Source organism: Hypanus sabinus, chromosome 22, assembly GCF_030144855.1.
Source record: "Hypanus sabinus isolate sHypSab1 chromosome 22, sHypSab1.hap1, whole genome shotgun sequence".
Taxonomy (NCBI): Eukaryota; Metazoa; Chordata; class Chondrichthyes; order Myliobatiformes; family Dasyatidae; genus Hypanus; species Hypanus sabinus.
Window position 1 is genome coordinate 42,075,884 of NC_082727.1, and position 13,531 is coordinate 42,089,414.

At 47.7% G+C, this 13,531-nt stretch overlaps 1 protein-coding gene across 1 annotated transcript in view; it reads left to right on the top strand.

Moving 5' to 3' along the window:
- dntt (deoxynucleotidyltransferase, terminal) overlaps positions 1-13,531 on the top strand; it is a 257,914-nt gene that overhangs the window by 179,015 nt on the left and 65,368 nt on the right. The gene's annotated exons all lie outside the window — the stretch shown is intronic.

Consider the following 13,531-nt stretch of genomic DNA (forward strand, 5'->3'; position numbering starts at 1 on the left):
GTGAGGAAATACTATATGTGCTTATTTAGAAAGTAGTTATGACCTGCAACTGATGAAAACAGAATTAGTATCGTAAAATATATTTTAAAAAGAATAATCTGCAGTGCTACTGGGAAAGAATGAGGCAATTGGATTACAGCATTAGGAATGTTCTAAAGGCAATGTAGAATTGATAGGTTGAACAGTTTTCTTCTTCATACTCATGTTTCTCACATTTTCCCTCAGTCAATTTCTAATGGGAAGCCAAGTACTTAAACCTAAAAGTACTGAGCCTGAAGTAGTAAGTATCAACCTATGGTAACAATTCTGCTCTTCATAGGTGGGCAAAATAAATTACTGTTGACCACAGAAATTAACAACAGGCAGGAAAGAAAACCTCATTTAGCTCTGAAACACAAGGTTCACTTTAGAATAAATGGTAGAAAGAACCTAAATTCTACAAAATCAGGCAATGAATCTTGGCGTAATATTGTTCAGCAAACAATCATGTTGGGGACAGCCACTGCCCTTTGTAAATGGGTATTCAGCCAGTGAAAAGTGGTGCTGCTAAAGGCATAATAACACTGGACCAATCTGCTTAATTATAATAATTTGGGAGAAAGGAATGAGGCCAACACATACTTGCAGCGTGACCTAAAAAAAGCAATTAACTCTAATGGAACTGTGAATTCAGCACCAAGTGCACTGTACTGACTGACCTGCTGAGTTCCTTCAGCGTTTTGTGTATTGCAATTGTGCTTAGCTGCCTGAATCTGCAGGGTTCGTGTCCTCAGAGGGGGTTGGCGGAGAACCAGGGCAATGATTTACCGAGTACAGCAAAGGGGAGTGGTGTCTAAATTAAAACAGCTAAGTTTTATCTTTATTTCACTGATTTTCTACGTGTTATCATTAAAGTTCTCAAAGAATAGTCCAACCAGAAATTCCTGTATAATCGAATGCAAACTGATGTCAGAAATTAAGGTGAATGTATTAGACATACTGTAGGTGTGAAATAGTGGAATAATGTCTTTGAAAGCTTGGTGTTGAAGTACAGCTTATTTTAATGTTAAATTTCCATGTTTCATTTCAGGTAGCACTGTAGTGTCAACGGAACTTCTGTGACAGTAGGGAGAGGCAGCTGTAGATGGCTAATTATGCAGACTTTAGCTTGGCTGGGTGAGCAAGGGAGATTGTCTGTTTTCAGAATAACATGTCGGAGTAATTTAGGCAACATGCAACTGTATATTAACTCCTTGTGTAACCATTGTCAATAATGCACAAAGCATACAAAACACCCTTTTTTTGATTTACTTTTAAGGATCACAGGCGTAACTCTGTGATCATAAGGTATGAGTAGAAATATAATATTAGCCTGTGGTATTGTCAGAAAGTCAGACATCAGACCATAAGAACACAATTCAAAGGAGCAGAATTCAGCTATTTTACCAATTGAATCTGCTCCACTGTTTCATCATGGCTGACTTATTATCCCTCTCAACTTCATTTTCCTGCCTTCTTCATATATCTTTTAACACCCTTACTAAACAAAAACCTATCAACCTCCACTTTAAATTTACCCAATGACAGTCTGGAACAAATGACTCAGTGGAAACATTTAAGAGAATTTGAATGAATATATTTATAAAAGGGGTATAAATGCATACTGTCTGGGTGCAAGTGAATAGGACTAGACCAGAGGTCGGCAACCTGCGGCTCCAGAGCCACATGCGGCTCTTTGATCTCTGTGATGCGGCTCCCCGTGGTTTGTTAGCTTTTGAAATGTAATTCGAAATTTGAAGATTATGGTGATCTTGTACAATATGAAAACTTTGCGGAGACACCGTTTCCCGGCACATCCGAACCGGCTCACAATTAGCCACCGTTCCGACTAAGGGAGATAGCCTACGGGGGTTTGTGAGTACGTGTCTTTTGGAGCATCCGCGCCCATGGGGACGGGTTGAGGGAGGCTTTAAAGCAAGGCTGTTTAGTTCGAATAAAGTTACCTTTGACTGCAGTCTTTATTTTAGCGCTGCTTGTAGCGCTACACCGCTACAACGTGTTTTTTATCGCTATTAATATACATCACCACTGCCAATGCCTGACACCCGCCAGTGCGCGCTTTCTTTTAATTCTTCGATCCAAGGTAGGCTACCTATGTAGTAACCTTCAACCCAACGTCTTTTTTTCGGAGTTCAAAATGTTTTTGTTGCATGCAGAAATGTAATTTCGTTTTCTCTGCAGGAGTTCATCAATTTCAAAAATGCAACACATTATAGTTTGTTTATACATAGCATAAAGGCAAAAAAAACCGTTGTATGCAGTGTTATTTAATTTTGTGGCTCCCAGTGTTTTCTTTTCTGTGGGAAATGGGTCCATATTGGCTCTTTTAGTGGTAAACGTTGCCGACCCCTGGACTAGACAAACATAGACTAGATGGACAGATTCAGCACCCTCAGGCTAAAGGAATTTTTCCTCATCTCTGTTCTAAATGGATGTCCCTCTACTCTGAGGCTGTGCCTTCTGGTCCTAAACTCCCCCACTGTTGGAAGCATCATAATTGGCACACCCACTCTGTCTAGGCCTTTCGATATTCAATAGATTTCAATGAGATCCTCCCTCATTCTTCTAAAATCCAGCAAGTAAAGGTTCTTGCAGCATCTCTATTTACAATGGCCACTCATCATTGTCACCAATCAGGAGGCATAGAGCTACAGTACGATGAACCTTTTCCATATTTCAGTTGTACCTAGCCAAAGCTTCTGTGAACTGCTGACAGAGATGATGGGCTGAATTGCCTAATTCTGCTCCTATGTCTTATGGTCCCCTTTCATACTTTTGACAAATTCCCCTGTTTAATGGAATCCAAACATGAATCACGAGCCACCTTTAGTGAGTAGTTAATTCCATCTGAAAGCAAATCAAAGGGAAGATAACTCATTGAAGAATTAGACAAGGTTCTTTTCAGCTCTGCGAGAGCTAAATCAGTAATCACAGCCAGCTGTGATATTGCTCATTCGATTCCACCTTGTAAACTACATTGATTATCTTTGACTGCTAACCACATCTACACAAAGGAAACTTAAGCAACGTGTAATAAAGGTGATTAAAACTAGCCTGTGGTTAGCTAACTACCCCTCAAGTGATGGAAAATTTGACTCACTACGGTCAGAAGTCACAGTGATTTACTGAAGGTACAGTATATCTCTCTTCCATCCACATCTACTAAAATAAAGAAATAAGGTCAAATCACTTTTCTATAATTTGTAACTATAGCAATACCACATGAACTTGCTGGCACTTAAGCAAAATCTGCACGTTAATAGGAGGCACAAAATAACTTTGACATTTGGCAAGAGTGCGAAAGGTCGTATATAATCACTGCCACGCAGCTTCATATACTGTTTCCTGTATCTATGAACTCTCACTCATTCAAGATTGTTGCTGTTATTATCTAAAGTTAAACTGCAGAGTTAATTACCATTTTTTGAAGTAGGGTTATTGGAGCATTTCTTTGCATATGTGAAATCTGTCACTTGTCCTTTGGCAGATGAGCCAAAATTTCCCAAAGACTTTGTTTATCGAGTAAGCGCTAGAGTTGATTTAATGAGACATCTGTTCTTGTTCCAGTTGTGTTTTGTTCCACACTGTTGTTGTGCTACCTTATCTGTGGCATCTGCTGCAGTTTGAACTTATAATTGCTGCAGAGCTTCTGAAACGTACACTTTCTGATTGATCCAAGAATTTAATCCAAAAATTCATCAATACAGTTGCATTGGTTCTGGGGATTGGAATGCTTCAGCTGAGTTCATAGGGAATGCATTGGAGAAAATCTCCCAAAAAATCCTTAAAGATTTTTGACTGATATGTTTCGCATCTGTATTCATTCGTTCGCAATGTGCCGTGTCGTAAGACACAGATGATCGTCGTCTTTCCACGACCATGATTGCTTTTGGCAAGTTTTATTTTCTGCAGAAGTGGTTTGCCATTGCCTTCTTCTGGGCAGTGACCCCAACCATTATCAATACTCTTCAGAGGTTGTCTGCCTGGCGTCAGTGGTCGTATGTGATATGCACCAGCTTTTTATACAACCATCCACCACCTTCTCTCATGGCTTCATGTGACCCTGATTGGGAGTGGGGGTGCAGGCTAGTAGAGGGAATAAAAGCCTTTCTCCTCCTTTGGTAGAGATGAATCTCCACCCACACCACCCCCACCCCCGCACTGAGTAATGCATCTGTACTAGTCAGTGGAAATAGTAACCCAGTTATTTTAGTTATGTTTTCAATAGACAATTGGTGCAGGAGTAGGCCATTTGGCCCTTTGAGCTAGCACCGCCATTCAATGTGATCATGGCTGATCATCTACAATCAGTACCCCGTTCCTGCCTTTTCTCCATATCCCTTGACTCCACTACCTTTAAGAGCTCTATCTAACTCTTTCTTGAAAGCATCCAGAGAATTGGCCTCCACTGCCTTCTGAGGCAGAGCATTCCATAGATCCATAAGGGGTGAAGAAGTTTTTCCTCAACTCTGTTCTAAATGACCTACCCCTTATTCTTAAACTGTGGCCTCTGGTTCTGGACTCCCCCAACATCGAGAACATGTTTCTTGCTTCTAGGGCATCCAATCCCTTAATAATCTTATACGTTTCAATCAGATCCCCTCTCATCCTTCTAAATTCCAGTGTATACAAGCCCAGTCGCTCCAATCTTTCAACATATGACATTCCCGCCATCCTGGGAATCAACCTCGTGAACCTACGCTGAACTCCCTCAATAGCAAGAATGTCTTTCCTCAAATTTGGAGACCAAAACTGAACACAATACTCCAGGTGTGGTCTCACTAGGGCTCTGTACAACTGCAGAAGGACCTCTTTGTTCCTATACTCAACTCCCCTTGTTATGAAGGCCAACATGCTCTCTTCACTGCCTGCTGTACCTGCATGCTTACTTTCAGTGACTGATAAACACCTAGATCTTGTTGTACTTCCCCTTTTCAAGTATAACAGCCCTCAATATGGAAGAGCAGTAGTGCAAATAGGGTCATATATTACATCACACAAAAATACAACTGCAGATGCTGTGGATCGAAGAATATGTACACGACGCTGGAAGAACTCAGCAGGTCAGGCAGCATCTGTGAGAAAAGAGTAGCCAACGTTTCGGGCCGAGACCCTTCATCAGGAATGGGGGGGGGGGGGGAGAAGAGAGGGCCGAAGCCCAGTAATAGAGATAGGGGAGGGGGAAGGACTAGAGGCACCAGGTGGAGAACCAATCAGAGGAAGGATAAAGGGGGGAGGGGATAAGCATGAAAGAACTGTAGAAATAAATGAGCAGAAAGTTGAAAGGGGAGAGGGGCAGAGAGGGACCTAGGATGGGGGGAGGGGGAGGGAATTACCAGAAACTGGAGAATTCAATGTTCACACCACCAGGCTGGAAGCTACCCAGACGGTCATATATAACATGTTGGTTGCTACAGATGTTGTTTCTGTTCTAAAATGGTGTCCACAGTGACAAGAGTAGCAGGTTGTTTCAGCTTCTCTTATTTGATGCAACATATCACTGTTGGTTTAGTATTATCACATTAAATAAGATACAGCTTTTGATCTATGTGCCATCCAGTCAGATTATGCCATTCATAATTGCATCAAGGTAGATAAAGAAACCAAAATGGAGAATATAGTGTTGCAAGTACAGAGAAAATGCAGTGCAGGTTGACAAATGGCCACGATGAGGTAGACTGAGAGATCAAGAGTTTACCTTCTATTTCATGAGAATTCTGTTCAAGGATCTGATAACAATGGTATAGAGCAAACACGAGGAAATCTGCAGATGCTGGAAATTCAAACACAACACAAAATGCTGGTAGAACACAGCAGGCCAGGCAGCATCTATAAGGAGAAGCACTGTCGATGTTTTGGGCCGAGACCCTTCATCAGGACTAACTGAAAGGAAAGATACTAAGAGATTTGAAAATAGTGGGGGGAGGGGGAAATGCGAAATGATAGGAGAAGACCGGAGGGGGTGGGATGAAGCTGGGAGCCAGAAAGGTGATTGGTGAAAGTGATACAGAGCTGGAGAAGGGAAAGGATCATGGGACAGGAGGCCTCAGGAGAAAGAAAGGGGTAGGGGGGAGCACCAGAGGGAGACAGAGAACGGGCAGAGTGATGGGCAGAGAGAGAGAAAAAAAACAAACAAATATCTCAGGGATCGGGTAAGAAGGGGAGGAGGGGCATTAATGGAAGTTAGAGAAGTCAATGTTCATGACATCAGGTTGGTGGCTACCCAGCCAGTATATAAGGTGTTGTTCCTCCAACCTGAGTGTGGCTTCACCTTGACAGTAGAGGAGGCCATGATAGACATATCAGAATGGGAATGGGACATGGAATTACAATGTGTGGCCACTGGGAGATCCTGCTTTCTCTGACAGACTGAGCGTAGGTGTTCAGCGAAACAGTCTCCCAGTCTGTGCCGGGTCTCACCAATATATAAAAGGCCACACCGGGAGCACCGGACGCAGTATACCACACCAGCCGACTCACAGGTGAAGTGTCGCCTCACCTGGAAGGACTGTCTGGGGCCCTGAATGGTGGTGAGGGAGGAAGTGTAAGGACAGGTGTAGCATTTGTTCCGCTTACAAGGATAAGTGCCAGGAGGGAGATCGGTGGGAAGGGATGGGAGGGACAAGTGGACAAGGGAGTCACATAGGGAGTGATCCCTGCAGAAAGCAGAGAGAGTGGGGAGGGAAAGATGTGCTTGGTAGTGGGATCCCGTTGGACAATGGGATAGAAGTTGTTCTTAGTCTGGTGGTTCATGCTCAGCATAACGAGACCATAAAACTAATTACAGATGCAATGTCAGTGTTGCCATTTTACAATAGACTGGCTAATACCCTCTTGCATTGCTGAAGGCACGCGAACATTACTTGTTAAAAGATTCATCAGTTCTTACAAATAATTTCTGATCTCTGCTGGTGATGCACCATCAATAACTCACACTGAGATGTAGGCGAGATATCGGCTTTTATTGACTGGAAGAAGGAACCAGGAGTGAGTGTCTATCATACAAGGTCCTGGAGACTGAGGCCGATCTTCAGGCCGCAGGTCTCCTTTATACAGGGGCCTGTGGGAGGAGCCACAGGAGCAGTCAGCAGGGGCGTGTCCCGACAGGCACATAGTTCACCACATTCACCCCCCCCTTCGTTTGAAAAAGTCCTCATGTAGCGAAGGTTCTTACAAGTCAAGCCGATCAGGCGGTCGAATCTGTCGCTGCGATCTACGTAGCACCGGCTGTGACCGCATAGGTGCCGGCAACATTGGCGATTGCACAGGGGATGGGGGTTGCGCGTGTTCTTGCCCACTAGGCGCCGGTGATCCCTCATGCATGTGCGAGGCGCCTGGTATAAATGCGTACGAAACGCCCGGTATACAAGTGTCGTGAGGAGTCTGTGTAGGGCCTGGTGAGTACGGTGTCACCTCTGGTGCAGGGTTCACAGTTACCGGAGAGCCTTCAGGGTAGTGGTCTGCTGCACCTGCGGGTGCCAGGTCGCGGATGGAGACCGTGTCCTCCCGCCCATCAGGTAAGACCACGTAAGCATACTGGGGGTTCGCATGGAGAAGGTGAACCCTCTCCACCAGCGGGGAGTATTTATTGCTCCTCACATGTTTCCGGAGCAGCACTGGCCCCGGGGACGTCAGCCAAACTGGTAGGGTGGTCCCAGTGACAGACTTCCTGGGAAAAGAGAATAGGCGTTCGTGAGGGGTGGCATTGGTGGACGTACATAACAGAGAGCGGATAGAGTGCAGTGCCTCAGGGAGGACCTCCTGCCATCGAGAGACCGGCAACCCTTTGGACTTGAGGGCTAAAAGTGTGGCCTTCCGCACTGTGGCATTCTCCCGCTCTACCTGGCCATTACCCCGGGGATTATAACTCGTGGTCCGACTGGTAGCAATGCCCCTAGCTAGCAAGTACTGGCGCAGCTCCTCACTCATAAAGGAGGACCCTCTATCACTGTGGATATAGCAGGGATACCCGAACAGAGTGAAGAGCTGGCGCAGGGCTTTTATGACGGACGTGGCAGTGGTGTCGGGGCAGGGGATGGCAAAGGGGAACCGTGAGAACTCGTCAATAACACTGAGAAAATAGACATTGCGGTCAGTGGAGGGAAGGGGGCCCTTAAAGTCAACACTCAGGCGTTCAAAAGGGCGGGTGGCCTTGACAAGTTGTGCCGTGTCAGGACAGTAGAAGTGCGGTTTGCACTCGGCACAAATTTGGCAGTCCCTGGTCATCGTCCTGATGTCCTCCAGGGAGTACGGCAGGTTCCGAGCTTTCACAAAATGGTAAAATCGGGTGACCCCCGGATGGCAAAGTTGTGCATGAAGGGCGTACAGCTGGTCGAGCTGTGTGCTAGCACATGTTCCCCGGGATAGGGCATCAGGGGGCTCATTGAGTCTGCCAGGCCGGTACAGGATATCATAGGTGTAGGTGGAGAGTTCTATCCTCCACCGCAAAAGCTTATCATTTTTGATCTTGCCCCGCTGTTGGTTGCTGAACAGGAACGCACCCGAGCGCTGGTCGGTCAGCACAGTGAATCTTTTGCCAGCAAGATAGTGCCTCCAGTGCCTAACAGCCTCCACTATGGCCTGGGCTTCTTTCTCCACCGCGGAGTGCCGAATTTCAGAGCCTTGGAGGGTGCGAGAAAAGAATGCTACTGGTCTGCCTTCCTGATTAAGGGTAGCAGCCAGAGCGAAATCGGAGGCATCACACTCCACTTGGAAGGGAGCGGTCTCGTCCACTGCATGCATCGTAGCTTTGGCAATGTCCGCTTTAATGCAGTTGAAGACCGCGCAGGCCTCAGCAGAGAGGGGAAACGAGGTAGACTTGACCAGGGGGCGAGCCTTGTCTGCGTAATGGGGGACCCATTGGGCGTAATAGGAAAAAAACCCCAGGCACCGTCTGAGGGCCTTGAGAGTGGTGGGAAGAGGGAGCTCTAACAGGGGGCGCATACGTTCGGGATCAGGCCCAATAACCCCGTTTTCCACGACATACCCAAGTATAGCAAGGCGGGTGGTACCAAAAACACACTTGTCCCTGTTATAAGTAAGGTTCAGAGCTGCGGCCACTTGGAGAAACCGTTGGAGGTTGGCGTCGTGATCTGGCCTGTCATGACCACAGATGGTGATGTTATCCAGATAGGGAAATGTGGCCTGCAGTTGGTACTGGTCCACCATCCGGTCCATTTCCCTCTGGAAGACAGAGACACCATTCGTGACACCGAAAGGGACGCGCAGGAAGTGATAGAGCCGGCCGCCCGCCTCGAAGGCGGTGTAGGGGCGGTCCTCTGGGCAGATGGGGAGCTGGTGATAAGCGGATTTCAGATCTATTGTCGAGTACACCTTATACTGAGCAATCTGGTTGACCATATCCGCGATGCGGGGTAGGGGGTATGCGTCAAGCTGCGTAAACCTATTGATGGTTTGACTATAGTCCACCACCATCCTATTTTTCTGCCCAGTCCGAACAACAACCACCTGGGCCCTCCAAGGGCTTGTGCTCGGCTCAATGATCCCCTCCCTGAGCAGCCGCTGCACCTCCGACTGAATGAAGGCCCGGTCCCCCGCGCTGTACCTCCTGCTTTTGGTTGCCACAGGTTTACAGTCGGGGGTCAGGTTGGCGAACAGCGGTGGGGGAGGGATCTTGAGAGTGGAGAGGCTGCAAGTGTCGGTAGCGCAGCTGTTGGCCTGGTTCTGGATGGGATGTGTGTGTCCGTGTGTGTGTGTGGTCAGTAGCGGGGTATGTGAAGAAGTCCCACAAAACTGAGGATTCTTGACAGTGAGTGGTGGGAGGGGCCCGTCGTATACCATAGTCACACTTTCGAGATGGCTCTGGAAGTCCAGCCCCAATAGCACAGGTGCACACAGATTAGGCATGACCAGCAGTTCAAAGTCCCGATATACTGTGCCTTGCACCACCAAAGTCGCTACACAACCCGCCCGGATGTCTGCGGACTGCGACCCAGAGGCCAAATGGAATCTCCGACTGACCGGCCGCGTTGCAAGTCCGCAGCGTTGCACTGTGTCCGGGTGAATAAAACTCCCAGTGCTGCCCGTGTCAAACAGGCATCCAGTCCAATGCCCCTCCACCTGGATGTCCATCATGGATCTTGCAAGCTGGTGTGGGGCGCTTTGGTCGAGAGTCACAGTGGCCAGAGTTGGATCGCCGTCGGGGTACCCGGTCAGCATCGGAGGGTCAGGGGCGGGGCATGCTGACGCCGACAAAGATGGCCGCTCACATCCGGGGTACCCGGTCAGCATCCGAGGATCGGGGGCGGGGCGTGCTGACGTCGACAAAGATGGCCGCCCACATCCCGGCATGCAAGATGGCGGCCCCCACGTTTCACCCGCAGCGCTGCACTCCGCTCGAGGTTGAGACTTACAGACCTTGGCGAAGTGGCCCCGCTTTCCGCAGCTGGAGCAGGTCGCTTCTCGCGCTGGACAGCGTTGTCGAGGATGTTTCTTTTGGCCACAGAAATAACAAAGCACGAGTTTCTTACGGGCCACAGCCGTGGTCTGGGTCGGGGAGCTCGTGGAATGGCGACTGGCGGCGGCGTTGGCGAATTCGCTCCCGGGAGCCGGTGGTGGCGGGGTCTGAGGCGTCCACGAAACCGGCGGGGAATCGCGCGACTGGACAGCGTCGGCGTTATGCCGCGCAGCTTCTAGAGCGTTGGCCTTCTCTATCGCCGAGCTTAAGGTAAGATCCGAGTTCTCCAGCAGCCGCTGGCGCATGTACACTGACCTCAGTCCCGTCACAAAGGCGTCTCGCACCAGCAGCTCCGCATGCTGTTCTGCCGTGAGCGTCTTGCAGTCACAAGCTCGGACGAGCGTCTGTAGTGCTCGGAGAAACTCAGCGCACGATTCGCCAGGCCGCTGTTGCCGGGTAGCTAAGCGATGTCTTGCGTAGACGGTGTTCACCGGCCGCAGCTACTGTCGTTTGAGGGCGTCCAGTGCCCCTTCGTAGGTCGGCAGGTCCCGGATAAAGGAGTAAACTTTGGAGGAGACCCTTGAGAGTAGGATTCTGTGCATAACGGCGGGTTCAGTCGCACGAAGCTCCGCCAAGTACGATTGGAAGCATGCAAGCCAGTGTTCAAAAGCGAGAGCTGCGTCAGGGTCTTGAGGGTCCAAATCCAACCGGTCCGGACGCAAAACGGGTTCCATGTTTTAAAACTTCCAGTCAATAAAATTGATGCACCATCAATAACTCACACTGAGACGTAGGCGAGATATCGGCTTTTATTGACTGGAAGAAGGAACCAGGAGTGAGTGTCTGTCATACAAGGTCCTGGAGACTGAGGCCGATCTTCAGGCCGCAGGTCTCCTTTATACAGGGGCCTGTGGGAGGAGCCACAGGAGCAGTCAGCAGGGGCGTGTCCCGACAGGCACATAGTTCACCACAGCTGGATGTAATAGTAATGCTACGTTGCTTATGTAGTTTTAAGAATATGAACTGCTGCTGGAAGTGGCAAGATGGTTATTGCTGTTCTGTCTATATGGCTTCTGCACAGCTCAAATTGTCCCAGATGTGACTGTTCTCCTTGGATAACAGCATTACTGAAAGACGGGTTAAAGGGCACAGAGTGGAAGATAAACTGCTAAAGATGGTGGAAGAGGAGGAAAGATCTTTCAGCAGCCCATATCTGCGCAAGGTGTTCAGTGAGAAACTCTCTGTCTGAACCATTAAGGATCAAAGAATAAGACATGTACACTTAATAAATCCCCCATCTGCTGCAGCCATGATTACAATTTCAGTGTGAGGCAATGACCTTACTACTAGTATCTATCAAGGAGGCAGTAGTCACAAACTTATCACAAGCTCCTTTCATCTTGTAGCTTACATTACATTGGGCAGTGGGGTAGTTGACGAGTAAGCGGATAAAACAGAATGAAAAATGTCTTATTTCAGTTACAGGAAAAATGCAGTGTATAGGTAGACAAATCAAATGCAAGGAACACAATGAGGTAGTTTGGGAGAGCCTTAGTCCACCTTTTAGTGTATGAGAGGTCTGTTCAGGAGTCCAATAATTGTGGGATAGTGGTTATCTTTGAGTTCGATGAGTCATATACTCATAGATATGTGTATGGAAGAACATCCTATGTTTCACATTTCATCCTCTCAAATCAGTGTGTATTGCATGTAGTGCAGCTGTGGCTCGGCAAGGATTAGAAATCTACAGCACATTAGGCCCACAATGTTGTGCCGTGCATGTAGCCTACTTTAGAAACTGCCTAGAATTTCCCTTACAAACAAGCTGGAGGAACTCAGCAGGTCAGGCAGCATCCGTGGAAATGAGCAGTCAACCTTCATCCTGACGAAGGGTCTCAGCCCAAAACGTTGACTGCTCGTTTCCACGGATGCTGCCTGACCTGCTGAGTTCCTCCAGCTTGTTTGTACGTGTTGATTTGACCCCAGCATCTGCAGTGTACTTTGTGTTTACTAGAATTTCCCTATCGCATAGCCCTCTATTTTTTTAAGCTCCATGTACCTATCTAAGAGCCTCTTAAAAACCCCTATAGCATCTGCCTCTACCACTTTCACTGGCAGTGCATTCAATACACCCACCACTCTCTGTGTGAAAAACTTACCTCTGAGGACCCCCTCGTACCTACTTCCAAGCACCTTTGAACTATGCCCTCTCATGTTAGCCACTTCAGCCCTGGGAAAAAGTCTCAGGCTATCCACACAATCAGTGCCTCTCATCATCTTATATATAGGCCCCCCTCCAGTACAGGTTCATAATGATTGCCCATGGTTCTCTTTGTGGATGCCCTTGAACTCTGAATTGTTCCACTATCAAGAGGAACCTTCACAGTCTGGCTGAAAAACACAGGCAGCAGGTCACACTGGGCTTCACCCAGTAGCCCAGAAGCAATCATGATGAACTCACCCCACAGCAAACTGGAGGCACCAACTTGCTGAAGCTGCTGCAACTAAAAGATGGTTGGGTGACTGGATGACACTGTGTACCCACTGATATCGCGGCCCAGGGCTCCTAGTCATGTACAAACATGAAGCATAGACATTGTGGGCAAGGCCAGCAATTATTGTCCAACTTTGGTTGCCTAGAAAGGTATTGAGTTGCCTTCAAGAACTGCTTCACTCTGCCTTAGCTCATCTGTCACTGCGTGTGACTTGTAACAAGTCCTGTTGAACCTTTACCTTTGTTCTTGATTGCCTTCTGCTGGGATCGGATCAGCTGACCTTGTGGAACGGTGAACAGTATTGAAGGCCACTATGTAGCAAATAGGATGTGGCATCTGAAGCCCATGTCAAGATGTTTGAGGTCATTAAGCTCTTTATAATGCTGCATCTGGATCCCCAGGATCTGACTTCTGGTAACGGTGCTCACAGCTATCTCTACTTACTGCATTTTGTAGAGATTATGTTTGGGGGGGGGGGGCGCTCTTGGTTCCTTCCACTAAGGTTCCAAAGTGCCACCTGAAAAACTCCCATTCTGTTTGCCTTTCTATTTACAATGATTTCTGCAGTCGCTTTTATTAC